Genomic DNA, 14,484 nt, shown 5'->3' with positions numbered 1-14,484 from the left:
AGAATGGTGGGAACGGAAAGAAAATCTCGCGGAGGCTCTTTGTGGATACCGGCAACTTTGATAGAGGCGTGGTCCACGTCGACAACCTACCATTAGGATGAATAAGCATATCTTTATGAGATCTGGACAAACCGCGAGGCTCTCGTATCAGTTACGTTTTTACTTCTCCGAGAGCCGACGAGCGCTACGAGGTGTTGTGCACAGAAGGGTGGCCCTCGCGGCGGAAAATTTGGAAATTCTTGGACCACCCTCGGTAGTATAGTAAAATAGAATTTGTACGACTTCTGCGGAAGAAAGAAGTCAGAAATCAAAGATAACTCGCACGACTTACGTCCGCTCCCGCCGAGTATCAGTCGCGAGCGTGTTTTCAGCGAAGCAATAAGAAACTCTATCTGTCGGAATCTCTCGTCGCCGGGACAATATCAATTATTATATTACATCATTGCGTAATCGACGTTTACGGTTTTATGGGACTGGCCTCGCGCGCGGCTCCGTCTAGGAAACGCGGAATCAGAATCGGAATCGGTCGGACGATTCCGTGTGCGCTCGTACGATCGAGCTGGCAGACATACTGGCATCGGCCAGGATTTCCCGGTATTCGTGCGACTTTTGCAACCGCGTGTACGTGAAAGGGAAGGCAAGTGTGCTCGCGGTCCGCGGTTCGCGCGCTCGATCATGGATCATCCGTCGCGACGTCGCGTCGCCGTCGGTGCACATTGCAACCAGATGGGCGCGGCGTCGCGACGATCCCAAAAATCTGCTCGCGCCCACAGCGCGAGATCGTTACGAGTTGCCGCCACCGGCGCTCCGCAGCCGCCAATTAGAGGACCTTTGATCTTCGGTGTTTTCGTCTGTCGCCCGAACCCAGAATTAATAGATCGTTCCTCCGGAGCTTGGCGCCCTCCCGGCCGAATTCTTTCCGAGTATCTCTTTTGATTCGACACAACGCGAGATTGGGGAGAGTACCGGGGAGCTAACGAGCCGGTGGATTCTTTCGCGAATTTCCTCCACCCCGTTTGCCACGTCCATATGTGTCCCTGACGAAAACCCTCGCCGTCAGAAGCCGGGACACGAGGGAGTTAAGCCCGGTTTCGCGTGGAACTGGTTCTAACGGAGTTTTATACCGCGCGCGGTGGACCAGTTTTGCGGCCGTCAATGAAGTGCACTGTACACCGTCGCGAGTGCACTTCAGCGGGCGGGGGAGGGTGGAAAGGGGAGATGCACGCGGTGCACATTGCCAAGTGCCCAGTGCCAAGAACCAGTCATTGGCCGATCGGCCAATCGCGTCACGGACCAAAAGAAGACGACCGCCGGTCGAACCGCTGGTTTCGAATGGTTCACCATGAGTCCGCGGAGTCGATTCGTGCGACCATCTCTCTCTCCTCTCTGTCTTCCTTTAACCCTCTGCCACCCTCCCGCCGCGACCGTCCTCGTCCCTCTCGCCTTATCGTGTATGCACCGACATGCTTGTACACGTGTACGCACACGCACGCGATCCTCCTCCCTCCTCTCTCTCACTCTAGCGATCGCTCTCCTCCTCTTTCTCTTCTTTTTCTCTGATCGTACGTCCCTCTTTCTCGTTTCCTCTCTCCCGCATCGAATCTCCTTCTCGCTCCGCTTCTTTGTCTTTCCTCGTTGCTCGCCCAGCACGCGGGCTCGATCTTCTCTTTTCATTGGTCTCTCCTCATTGCAAAGTGCCGTAATATTCTCCTGCCGGAGTTATTTTCGTCGCGCTCACCCAACCAGCTCTCCCGAGGCGGCATTGCACGAGGTTGCTCTCTGCGCGCATTGTCTCGAGGCCCCTGCTGGAGTAACTGGATTTCCAGGCTAGCAAGGCGATCGCCGCCGATACCGCCGATCTTCCCACTTCGCCTTTGTCTCTTCTCTCCTGTGGCCCCTTCCCGTGCCCCTCCATCCGCCGGGGGATCGCCCTTTTTCATTCGGGCCAAACGGAGCGCTCTTCGCCGCGCTCGCGGGGCTTTCGGATTTGCCGGGAAATTGTGAAATTCCTGTTTCGAGTTGGCCGAGAAAATTCAGGTGGTTCCGGAGGACGGAGATCGATTTGGAGTTCACGGAGAAGGTTATATCGGGAGCTGGAGTGCTCGCGAGCGGCTCGGTGCACCACAGTGCCGCTTTTAGACTCGTTAAATACATCTGCAGATCGTTAATCGGGGCCCTGAATGAAAGGAACATCATGATCAACCGAGACAACCGTGCTCGTAATCTCGTGCACAAGTGAAGTGTGCACCGTCGCGTCGCGGCCGCTGTGTGCACGTGTGAGTGGCACTCGTTACTTAATGCTTACTTATGTCGGCGCATTACTCGTTAGTCATTACTCAACCACCCTTACCGCGCTCGGATCACGCGAGCCGCTCGCACCGAAAATTAAGGGGGTATAGGACTATTGAACGACTGAAATCGACGATTCCTTGCCGGTTGGATCGCATAGATACCAAATAATCACCATACGGGCATTTTTCACAGTTTTTTTATGTACGATTTTACAAGTAATGGGTCATTCCACGCAAAGTCGGACTCTTTTCGGAGTAACATTTCGGATTTTGGTGCAACTTGGATATGTTGTAGTCTTTAGGGGTGTATAAACGTATCTCGAAGGATTTTTCGAAATGTCAAAAATTGTGGATGTTACAGCTCTTTGAAATATACTGTTTACTATTTTTCCAAAAATTATAACTGTTGAACTAATAAACTGATAAAAATGACCTTTTGGGTGCTTACAGCGCAGATATAAGAGTACCTAATAAAAATTATTTCACTTAACAAAAACGAATATTTGACCATTTATTTAGTAATTGTTCTAACAAAGTTGAAACTTTTAAGTTGCCTGTTAAGAAACTTTCATTCATTTATACCAGCGGATACAGTGTCTCATTTAAAAGCTAAAATCTATTCATACAGTGACAAATCAAAAGTTGTAGCAATTATCAAATAAGTAATTTCATAACCGGTCATGTATTCCAAAAGACGCTGAAAAATACGACAAAATATTTATCCTTTAACATAATCCCATCACATCCCATCCCCTCCCGATGGAAGAATACTCACCACCTTCTCGTGGCTTCCATTGAACAATGGCAACTTAAATGTTTCAAACAATAAGTGCCATATAATAAAAAAATCGATTTTTCAAGATTTCAATAGTCCTATACCCCTCAAGCAGACCGCGCGGCTCGCTGAAACATGGAAAACGCTATTTTCCCGACAATAACCCCGCATTCTTCCGCGTATTTCGCTTGACGACTTAATTACGGGCACGAGGGAACAGCGTTGAAGCAACTCCCGCTCGAAAAAAAAAGACGCATTCTGTCGCGATTACTACGTCTCTATCACAAAGAAAAGTTGTTCGCCGCATTTCTTGGCGCAATACCGCGCGAGTTGCACACTCGCGCCTTCGAATTACTAATTATTCTCCCGCGCTTTTGCAACTTTTCGGTCGTTCGAAAATCTATCTCCCCCGCGGGATGGAAAGTGCGATATCACGAATCGTGAGTGGAGCGCCGTGCGAAATTGCGGCGCAGCGAACGCGTCCCCGCTCGCGGATCGCATACCTACGCGACACAGCTAGTGTAAACGAAACGTGTGAATATTAAGTGATCATAGTGTTGCATAACACGCCACGACGTCGTTTGATAATGATAAAATTCTATTTCTGCGCGACGTTCGGCGCTCGCCGGTTTCGCTATTGATACACTTAGCCTACATCGCTTCGCGTAGGCGAATTACGATTCAATCCGTATAAGAAACTGAACGCCACACATTCGGGGCCAGGTGACTTCGAGATCACGTACCGATCGCTACGATCACACCCTACCAGCTCAGCGCTATACCCGGAAAAATGTCGCATCTTCGCTTCGCAAAAAGTGTGCAATCATGATCGGTTAGATCATCCAACGTTTCATTAATATCTCCGAGAACGGCCTATAGCACAGGTCAATCGTGTAATTCCAGTGCTCGCGCCAAGCATGTACAGCTAATTATGGTCATTAAGAGCCGAGAATGCTTAACGTGACTGATTAATTGGAAAGCACGTTCCTTTTTCCTCCTCCCCTCTCTCGCCCTCGGCTAGACCGCGCACGTCGCACGAAAAAAAGGAGGACCTTTCCTCGAGATTGACCAGCCGGGGAAAGGATTGCTCTCTTTTGATCCCGAGTCTCGCGAGGGTCTCTCGCGTCGCAAGGATTATCCTCAGTCTTCCATGGCTAATCGATCTGGCTGCGAGCTTTCGAGCTCTTGCTCGTTTTACGAGGGAATCCGTTCCCGTGGGTACAACCAGCCACGCGAAACATAAATTCAGGGTGACGCGCGACGCTCTCGTACGAAAGGTATACAAAGTAACGCCAACCACTGTGTAACGGGCGCCGCTGCAATTACATTAAATTGAGCGCGTTAATTGCCATTAGATGTATCGTAGATCATCGTATCGCGACGTCTCGTCCCGAGCATTCGTATCGGGAGCCGAGGCGTAGCGGTTTCCCACGAGATTTATTGCCGCGGCGGTGTAATTTACGCGCGTGTCTCCTAAACTGAAATTATGCAAAACGGTCGCGGCCTGGCCGACAACCGGTATTTTTTTTATCGGCCTCCCATTATAACGTATCCGATAGGTGCGTAGGGGGACGCGATCCGTGTCGCGGGGCGGAAATTATTCCGTGTATTCGCGGCAACCGCAGAGATATTCGTCCATTCGCGCGAATCTCGCCAGCGCCGAAAAGAGGTTATACCTAGTCAGGCGGCCGAAAAGAGGTGAATATTTGTGATTTTTTTGAAGAAGCGGAAGCGTATATTTTTTAAAAAAATTTTACGCTTGAAAGAGCAACATTTAAAGAACATTTGGTAATTTTTTCGTAGAAAAATATTTACATTTATAATAAAGTAACAACTGACATTCTAGAAGCATTTTTAAAAATTTAGTTTTGCGGTGAGCACCGCCATTCGGAACCAGATTATCTAAAATAAAAAAAAAAGATTACGTTAGCATATTAATGTATCCACGCGAAAAAAATCAGGATTTCAACTTTAAATAGCCGCCATTTTGTTTTAAATTAATATTTCAGAAAATTCTCTTCGTCAACTTAAGGATACATTAATATACTAACGAAATCTTTTTTGTTTTTTGATTTCAGATAATCTGGTTCCGAATGGCAGTGCTCACCGCAAAACCAAATTTTTAAAAATGCTTCTTGGATGTCGGTTGTTACTTTATTATAAACGTAAATATTTTTCTACGAAAAAATTACCAAATGTTCTTTGAATGTTGCTCTTTTAAGGGTAAAAAGTTTTGTCAAAATATACGCTTCCGCTTCTTCAAAAAAAATTCACAAATATTCGCCTCTTTTCGGCCGCCTGTCTAGGTATAGCCCCTTAATAAAGTTGTAAATAGCCTTTTTACCACGCGCACCGCGCGCATCCCTGCTTTAATCCGCCACCTTCTCCTCCTCCTACTACTCGCGCTTCTGTTTCTCCTCTCGATTCCATTCCGGGGCCAACCTCCAGCGACGCGTGTTCCATTTTCCGTCTTTCTTTTTTTTAATCTACTCGCGACGGGTATCCACGTTGTATCCGCACGTGGGGGATAAAAACTGCCTCGTTGGGAAGTTGCTGGTTTTAACGAGATGCAGATTGTGTATCGATCGAGCGCAGCGACGAGGAGACAGAGGCGTGGAAACATTTTCCAAGTTCCAAAGCGGTAGTCTAAACTTTAACGAGTTTCTTCGCGTGGCGATTTTGTTGGGTACACCTGCGCGTGCTCGATGTAGGAATAGGCGTAAGAGGACGTCGCACCCGGAGGACCACCTGTCCGGGGGACAACAATGTTGCCCAGCAGCGTGGTATAGCGGTCAACAAAGGGGTTAAGCATCGACGTTCGAAATAATTAAGTTCATTAAACGTCTCTGCTGGTGCGGTCGTTCCACCGAGCTGCTTTTCAACGGCGCACGATGAAAAGCTATTGTTTGGCCAACGACCAACGCCGGGCGACTCTCCTGGACAATATTTATCGTGGCAACCTTTGCTCCCGCGGCTCCGGCGAATTTATATTTTCTCGGATTCGTGCCATCGACACGGAATCGTCTGTTTCTTCGACATCTATCGACGCAGGGGAGGTGGTAATCTGGAGTCGATTCTATTATCGATTCTCAAACAAGATCGCTGGATATTTGTCGCGCGCGAAAGAATTTATCGACGCGAGCACGGCTCGAGGCAAGTACCTCAAGACTCACGATATTTACACTTTCCTTAACTCTCAGACAATCGTCGACTAGCAAACACCGATAACAGCGCGAACGAAATTTTCTGATTTACGAAAGGTACCTGGCGATGACTCAGCTAAGTCGCGGGCAAGCGCGTAACCGTGGCTCGCGCCACGTGCTAATTCGAGGATAATTAATCGTTCTCAGACGCTCGAAGAGCAACGGAGCAAGGAAGGCCGCCTGGCGAAATGAGTAGATTGGACGGGCCGAAGATTCGCTGTTGGGAAAGTTACCATGGAAATTTTCCACTCCGCGTTCTCTTATCTGCTCGCTAAGTAAACTGTTAACGGTTAGAACGCGATGGACCCCGACTACCAGACGTCGTTCTAGCAATTTCTCGGGATCCGTGTCGCGATCGCGCAAGCACCGTCCCGTTTGCTTTCGTACGTCAGAGATTCGTGTATCAGAGCCAAGCGACGAAAATACGCCGATTACCGAGAGCAAACAATGCAACAGACTTCTCTCGCGCCACTAACTCTATTACGAGCAAGTTTGTTTTCAACCGCGGCACCAATTTCCGGCGTTTAGATGAGAAATGGCGTGACTCGTGGAAGAGCGACAATCGCGATCGCCCAGCTATGCCAGCTACTTTAATTTCCCCAAGGATAGGCGCAGAAGAAACGTCAACAACGCGCGTTGTTCCGGAAATACACGGCGATGATGTCGCGGCGCGACAAAGAAATTCGAGATTTCCATCACAAGGCGCGTGTCACGCGACGAAAATTCGCGCTCGGCTATCTCTGTGTACGCGGTGCAGTTTACGGGGCCGGTATCGTTTGCTTTCGCGCCCACGTTATCTGCTGCTCGGCGTACACGGTTGTTCGCGCGCTCGTAACCAACAGCTTCGACACGCGCCCTTCTTATCGCAAAGGAATCGACCTTTCCGCCGAGCGGGAAGACCGCTGGCGTGCACAACGCCAGCCAGCGTGATCGTTCCGCTAGGGCATCGCTAATATCGCGCTCGCGCTCGGACGGGACGTCCAGTGACACTCGGCAGAATTTTTCGTCGGAGGAATTTCCTCGGCGCAGCTGGCGTTCGTCCAATCTTTTACTCTAGTGAACGCTGGCTAGAGTCCTCCTATTCGTTCGTGTGTACAATATACCGCACAACTATTCCCGCCGGTTCTCGCTCCTTCCCTCTCCCTCGCGGCCGATCGCGATCGGGAGAGAGAAGGAGCGATCGGTGCGGCGACCGACGACGCTCGGCGCGACAGGGACCGACAGATACGATGAGAGAGCACGGACGAAAGGGAGGAAGCACGGAGGAAAGCAAAGATACAGGCGGGAGAGAGGGTGGACGCACACGGTTCTCTGTTACCTGTGACTCGTGGCCGTGTCCAGCATGGTAATCCAATCCCTCGGATGGAGGGCTACCTCGTCATCCCTGCGGCTTTCTGGCTGGCCGATCGCGAAAAGTCGTGCAACTTCACTTAACGGCTACTTCCGTCCTCTCCGCGGGCACTGCTCGTTCCAAGTAATATCACTCACTGGCCGCGATTCCCTCCAGCACCCGTGCCTTCATCCACCACCAGAGAACGCGGAAGGACGCTTTTACTGTCGCGAACACCGCGCACTCCTACGATCCGGCAAGTTTCTCTCTGTCCCTTATCCCCCTGCTTTGTACTTGCAACGGCCCAGTACGGAACACTTTGCCACGGGAAACGCTCGGCGACAATACTCCCGCGGGGGATCGGTAGGACGCGACGCACGAGGCCGATCGACAACGAGCCGCGACGCGGGTAATATGAAAACGGAACGCGCCACCGCGACAGCCAATTGTCGTAGCGTATCGAAGGCAACCGAACACGAGCAGAGGCTGTAGTATACTGACGAAACACATGACTTCGAGGGGGCCTAGTGTTGCCGCGTGCCGCGTAGCTGGCGCCACCGGCGCGGCGCTACGGTCGAGTTTCTTCGCGCCCGTGGATATTTACGTACGAACGTTGTGCCGCGTACAATTTTACTTTCTGTCGTTCAAAGTATCGCGAATTCGGGGTGACCGCGTGTTAGACAGTGTCGCGAGTGCTTCCGGCGTCGAGATTTTGTAAACTTTGGCCCGGGGTCGAGGGAACGTAGCTGTGTGTGATGAACAATGAGCCAGCGGGACCCGGCGTGCCAACTAACCACTCCAATACTGATTAATGTGAGTCGTAGCTTATTATTAACCACTAATTTACACGAATTCGGTAATCACGTCGATCCGACGAGGTGTATATACACACCTTTTCACCGAGTTCGCGGAATCACGACGCGTCTGCATGTCTTGTTATGGCGTCGGGAGACGCTTGGCCTTCAGACGGTTATGGCGGGAAAACGTAAGTTTTTGATTGTCGTTCCGAAAGCTTTCGCACAATGCATCCTTGCCACGCATATAGGTGGCGCTGCGACTGCATTCTAGTCGCGCGTTTAAAACGATCGAACGACAGACTTCCAAAACTTTATGAATTCCGTGTTCTTCTTATAATATATTATTATTGAAATTGTTTGCATAAAATGTTATGTAATGTGTCTATAATACCGATACACGTTTGGAAAGCATGAAAATGATATTTTTGGGGTGTGACTTTGTTCGCTATGGGAAACATGATTTTCTGCAACAGAAATTGGCAATGTTGTAAAAATTAGGCGAAATACGTATTTCACTAAATGTAATCTGATCTGCAAATAAAATGGCACTTTGCGTGACGACAATGCACACTTGCGCAGCGAAGGATTTCGTCATAAGTTTTCGACCGGGACGTGTTAAAGGATTATTTTTAGAATGCCAAAAGTTTGTTTTTATCTTTTCCACGCGGTTATCACATTCTTCTCGCAGTTCTGCATTCTTACGTGTCTTCCGTTCGTAAATCTGTTAAACACGAAAACACATTGATGAATTAATAAATTTTCGTTCTTCCGACGCGAGGTTCCGCAGATCCGCAACATTTTCTGACGCGGTGGTTAAAAATAGTCGCTTGGGTTAGGCGGTATCGTGTTATCGCTAAATTACCATTTTTCCAATCATCACTGCAACTGGCGTTCGCAATGATCGGGGCTTTTAGAACTAGCTCGCGAAGAATGCCGTTCGCGTTCCAATTGTTTGCAAAATCGCAGCCCGTCGGATGTAATCTTGTTTATAATCGTAGCGGTGTTTACTTAGTTCTGTCGACACTTTGGTCTGGATTGATAGTGAAAGCCACGCGCTTTATCAACGGGGACCGCATACCGTTTGGATAACGCGCGATTTTGTCCGCTTCTTTATTGGGAGATCATCACTGTCGCCAGGTAGTTGGCTTAAGGGGGGTTTGCGCCTTGTTGGGTTGAAATATAGGTAATTCTTTGTGAATTTTTTCTACAAAAACGGTTCGACAAATTAATTTGAGGTTTGGCAGGCTGTTTTATTGTATCTTGAACTATTGTTCTGAATTTTTGTGTGACAGTGAAAAAAAAACATGGCAGTTACAAAAAGAGCGTTGAAAAATAATCAGGTGGTCCTGGCGTTGACGAAAAGTACTGGAAGGTTTATCCGAAACACAAAAAAGAAAAGAGATTCTTAATCTACATGAATGTGGCTATCGGTGGTAGTAGATTTATTAATAAATATAAAAAAATGTTTAAATGGCAGCCTTTTGAAGAAGGCGAAGCGTTCTGATTTGAGTCTGAAACACGTTTTGCCGCAAAATCGGGAAAACTTATTTAAATAAAAAAGGAACGGTAACAGATACGACAATAAATCTACTACCACCGATAGCCACATTCATATAGCTTAAGAATTTCTTTTCTTTTTTGTGTTTCGGATAAGTCTTACAGTACTTTTCGTCCACGCCAGGACCACCCGATTATTTTTCAACGCTCTTTTTGTATCTGCCACGTTTCTTTTTCACTGTCACACAAAAATTCGGAACAGTAGTTCAAGATACAATAAAACGGCCTGCCAAACCTCAAATTAATTTGTCGAACCGTTTTTGTAGAAAAAATTCACAAAGAATTACCTATATTTCGGCCGAACAAGGCGCAAAACCCTCCTTAAGCGATTCTCCGCGACTGTGCTGTTACGTACCAGGCCGCGAAATTTCAATATGCAAGCCTACTTGTAAAACACGTGCTTGTTCGTGGTTAATGCAGGATGTAATAGGGCGGTATTGGCATCACACGAAAGCGAATGCCTTTATTATGCGCGTGCACTGCTAACGCACGTGCTCCTCGGTGTGCGTGTAAACGTGGATGATAATGGGAAGCGTCACGTTTCGGAGAAAGTGAAGTCGATAACACGGAATCTCGGACCGAAGAATCTGCTATCATTCCCTATCGTGCTCGCCAAATTTCTCCTAATAATTCCAACTAAATTCCGTTCCATATTCAATCCGTTTGAACCCGTGCCCGAGTAAAGTGTCGAGTAAAAGTTGGTCCCCTTTCAATCGACACAAGATATTAGTTTTAAGTATTTTTAGTATTTGTATACGTAGTACTAATTAATGTTTAGTTTTTTGTTATGATTAGGCCTATTAACAGTTTATACTGCGGCCTCGCCGTTACTCGCCGTTACTTTCTCCTTATGTACTATACCTTTGTTTGACGAGTTAAAACGAAATAATAATAATAATATTTATTCTACCACTTCGGGTGAGATTTTCTTCGAATCGAAGCTGGTCGAAGTGTCGAAGCCCAAGTTCCTCGTGGTTCTTTCGAACGAAAGTTCCTCCCCTGCCTCGACTACACCATTTCTCAGGACAGTTCGCTCGTACCCCTCTGGCTTTCGATATCTCCCTATAAATTTCCCAGCGGTACAGTGTCTGTGCCTCTGCACAGACGATAAAATTCCCCCATCCCCCGAAAGGTGATGGGATTACGACTGACAATCGCGTCTAGACACGGTCGTGCAGCTGATACTCTTCGAGGTCGTGATTTTTCACGGGTGTTCCATCCTACGACGAATACTGACGCTCGCTGCGGATGAGTCGCGATTGAAATCAAGTTGGAAAAGCGACGGAATCATCGATGCACTACCACAGTTAGCAGCAGTGACGTGGCCGACAGCGCACAGAGGCAGCGATTGGCTGCTAAAACAGCGCTATCTTATCTTTTTCCCCGTGAGTGTCAATACTCGCCGCTCATCGTGTGGAATAATGTATCTAACACGCGGGTACGTACCATGTGTAACTGGTAAGCGGTGTCGAAATTTTTCCCCAGATTCGTCTCCTTCGCGATGTTTCACTGGCGTCTCTCCCGCTTTGCAATCAACCAACTCACAGCGAGTACTACCTGATGAATTACAGAAGATTTTTGAGGCTACCAGATACAAAAATGAAAAAGGTGGACAATGTAGTCTGGAGTCGTTTGAAAAGCAGGACGTTGTAAAATAAAACTAAGTAGATATCGACTTTTATTATGTAAGAAAACAATGTTTTCTTAATATAAAACCAAACATTAATACATAATATCATTTTCTTACGTAATAAAAGTTGATACCTAAAATTTGGTTTTATTCTACAACGTTCTCCTTTCCAAACGATTCCAGAATAGATTTCCCTCCTTTTTCATTTTTGGATCCGGTAAATAGCGATGGAATTTTGTTGGCTGAAGCCGAGGCGAGTGGGTCGCTTGAGTCGTGGATAAAACTAAAAAGGAGGACATTTTTAGGTGATAGGAGGACACTGCATTTCAGTAAAAAAGGAGGACATGTCCTCCTTTTGGACACCACGCAGTAACTCTATCTAATTTAGCCTGTAGATCGAATTGTCCTCGCGTCTCGTAATTGGCATTTAATTGCGAGGGCATTATCACAGAGTTTGAACGGAAAATATGTCGCTTCTACAGTTCTCGATTAAAATTTCTATTCCCACTAGCAATTTCAATAATTTGTCTTGCAAATAAATTCAATGTCTTCCTACAAGCTCGTACAGCTTCTAAAATCAATCCCGCGTCGTTTGCGCGTACCCCGCCGATTCCGAAAGTTCAGAGGGCAGGTTAATGCCGTCCGCGGACAGATTTTCCGGCGTGCAAGGCACGCAAGGCATTCGAGTTCGAGCCACGGAATCGTGTCGATGGAAATCAGGCTAAATGACAGCGTGGTTCGCGTCACGATCGAACGTGTCGAATCGCGACGAGTTTATTTTCAGCTCGGTCTAAGCTCGCGCATATCTTATGCAAAGCGACCGCGTGTGTGCGTGGACGGCGGGCTCGTTGGCGTCGCAGGTGCGAGAGCCTTTATGGAAAGATGCATCGCGGGGACGTCCACTGCCGATTCGACCGGGCGAATTTCCTAGGCGAGCAGAACTGTTCGTCGCGGGCCGCTGTATCTTGCTCGCGATAGCTTCGTCCCTGGTATCTCCGGGACGGTTTATCGCGAATCTCTTTCTCCGCGCACGCAACACCGACGCGACGTCCGCGTAATTGCAAGCCCGTTCGGGGCCGCTCCTTCTCGTACCGCGCCGCGCGCGGACGTCGATGCACCGCGTCGATTAGCATTCCCGTATCGAAATTTTTACCGCTCCGGACGTATTGTTCTACGACGGATGAAGATAATTCCGAGTCTATAAATAGGCACCGCGGCTGGCAGAAGGAGAGGCCTAATAAAAGTACGCTCCGTAGAGACCGTGCGCGTTGGAGCGTGAAGTCGAAAATAATACCGGCAGGCCGCCGACGCGATTAAACGTTAAACGAATCCAGCTCGCAGCAGCTCGCGTAATTAGTAGGATATTAGACGAGGGATAAATCATGGAAAGCACGTGTAGAGAGAGAGTGGTTCGCTCGGATCCATTCTTTTTTTCTTTTTTTTTTTTTTTTCTTATTTGCCCGGACTGAATCATTGGTAGCCGGTGGTTGAGGAGTAGGTAATTGTAGACGTTACGTATCTGTAAGTACGTGTGTGCCCGCGCATGTCTGCCGCTAATGACGGATCATTTTGCAACACTGCTCTCCGCCCGGCGCGTTCAACAACACATCGTTCTCAGGAGGCAGATCCACCATTTGAAAATTGCGGCGCCGCTTGCAACCTGTATAAACAATCGGCCATTACGCACCGTTATACGATAATCGTGCTTGACGTCAAATATTAAATGATTTCGCTGCGTGAATCAGGCTGTTTAAATTGTCCCGGCTTGATTGAATGATGGCCGCTCCTCTAAGTTGGCCGACAACCACTTCACCGTAAATAAGATGGTACCCCATTCTGTATAGAGGAGTCGCCTCGTTATACAGGGTGTTCGATTAGAATCGCCTTTCATCCTGATACCTCCACTTCCTCGAGCTACCCTCCCCCAAGACATTTCCACGCGCCGTTCGTTGCTCGGTTTCGTAATCGTTCTCTCGCCAAAAATCCCGACTTCCTTGATCCGCGGGTGCAAGGAAACTGTAGCTTTCCAGACGAGATACCGATCGCGTGATTTTCACGCTCGCGGCGAATAGTTTTCACCGGAGCGTTTTAGCATTCGTTTGCCCCGCCGAGTTTGCAAAGGACTTGGAACAGTAAATTGCGCAATAAATTCAGAAGTCATTCCGGTATTTGCACGAGTGTTTCGCGATGGAGTGCGGAGCGAACCGCGCGTACCGCGATCACGTGCATCGGACACGCACGTAACGAGACGTGCGAATTAAATGTAACGAAGAGTTTAGCTGGCCGGCGAGCCGCTAACGGCTTTCGTTATAGTTTTCGTGATCGACGACCGCGCGCATAAATAAACGTGCCCAGGGCCCGTTAGACGCGAAGAGGAATGGCGCGTCGACGGCGCGCATATGAAAACGTCCCCGTTCCCTTCGGTACGTCGATCAAACGAGCTTTCCAAAGCCAACTCGCGATGCAAATGAAAATGAACCCGAAGCCTTCTTCTAAGCCGCTCGGAAACACCGTTAATCACGAGCGCTTGCCCCGCGCGCTTCAGATCCCTGGATAGCTGCAACTGCACTTTCATCGTTGCATTCGAACGCGCGTCCTCGAATCTGTGAACCGGCGCGGCGCGGGGACTGGTGCAGCGTTTCACGTAGGACGGTGAATTTTAATCGAGCATCGTCCCCGTGGGTTATTCGCGTACAGACGGTCGACTTTGATCGATTTTTTCCTATTCCTCGCGGCCAGCCGTGCGTGGCTGATAAAAGGGGAACGGAATAGAGGGGCGAGGCGCGTGCAATCACGGGCCATTCCCGGCTCGTCTTCAATTAATTTCCTCGATGCTAATAATTTAATGGATCTCGGTGCGTTATCGGCCGCCGTTCCATCACGCATCGCGCTCGTGTGCCC

At 48.5% G+C, this 14,484-nt stretch overlaps 1 protein-coding gene across 6 annotated transcripts in view; it reads right to left on the bottom strand.

Annotated features, from left to right (window-relative positions):
* LOC143372652 (receptor-type guanylate cyclase Gyc76C) overlaps positions 1-8,103 on the bottom strand; it is a 51,452-nt gene extending 43,349 nt beyond the window's left edge. For 5 of the 6 annotated variants that reach the window (XM_076819097.1, XM_076819100.1, XM_076819101.1 and 2 more), the window contains exon 1: positions 7,588-8,103. The gene's annotated coding sequence lies outside the window, so the exon portion shown is untranslated. Of the gene's footprint in view, positions 1-6,502; positions 6,655-7,587 lie in introns of those variants that run through there. The other variant, XM_076819098.1, reaches the window with a different exon arrangement.
* Between the last annotated feature and the right edge of the window lie 6,381 nt (positions 8,104-14,484).

This window comes from Andrena cerasifolii, chromosome 8 (assembly GCF_050908995.1).
Source record: "Andrena cerasifolii isolate SP2316 chromosome 8, iyAndCera1_principal, whole genome shotgun sequence".
NCBI lineage: Eukaryota > Metazoa > Arthropoda > Insecta > Hymenoptera > Andrenidae > Andrena > Andrena cerasifolii.
This window is presented reverse-complemented; position numbering and strand designations above follow the sequence as displayed.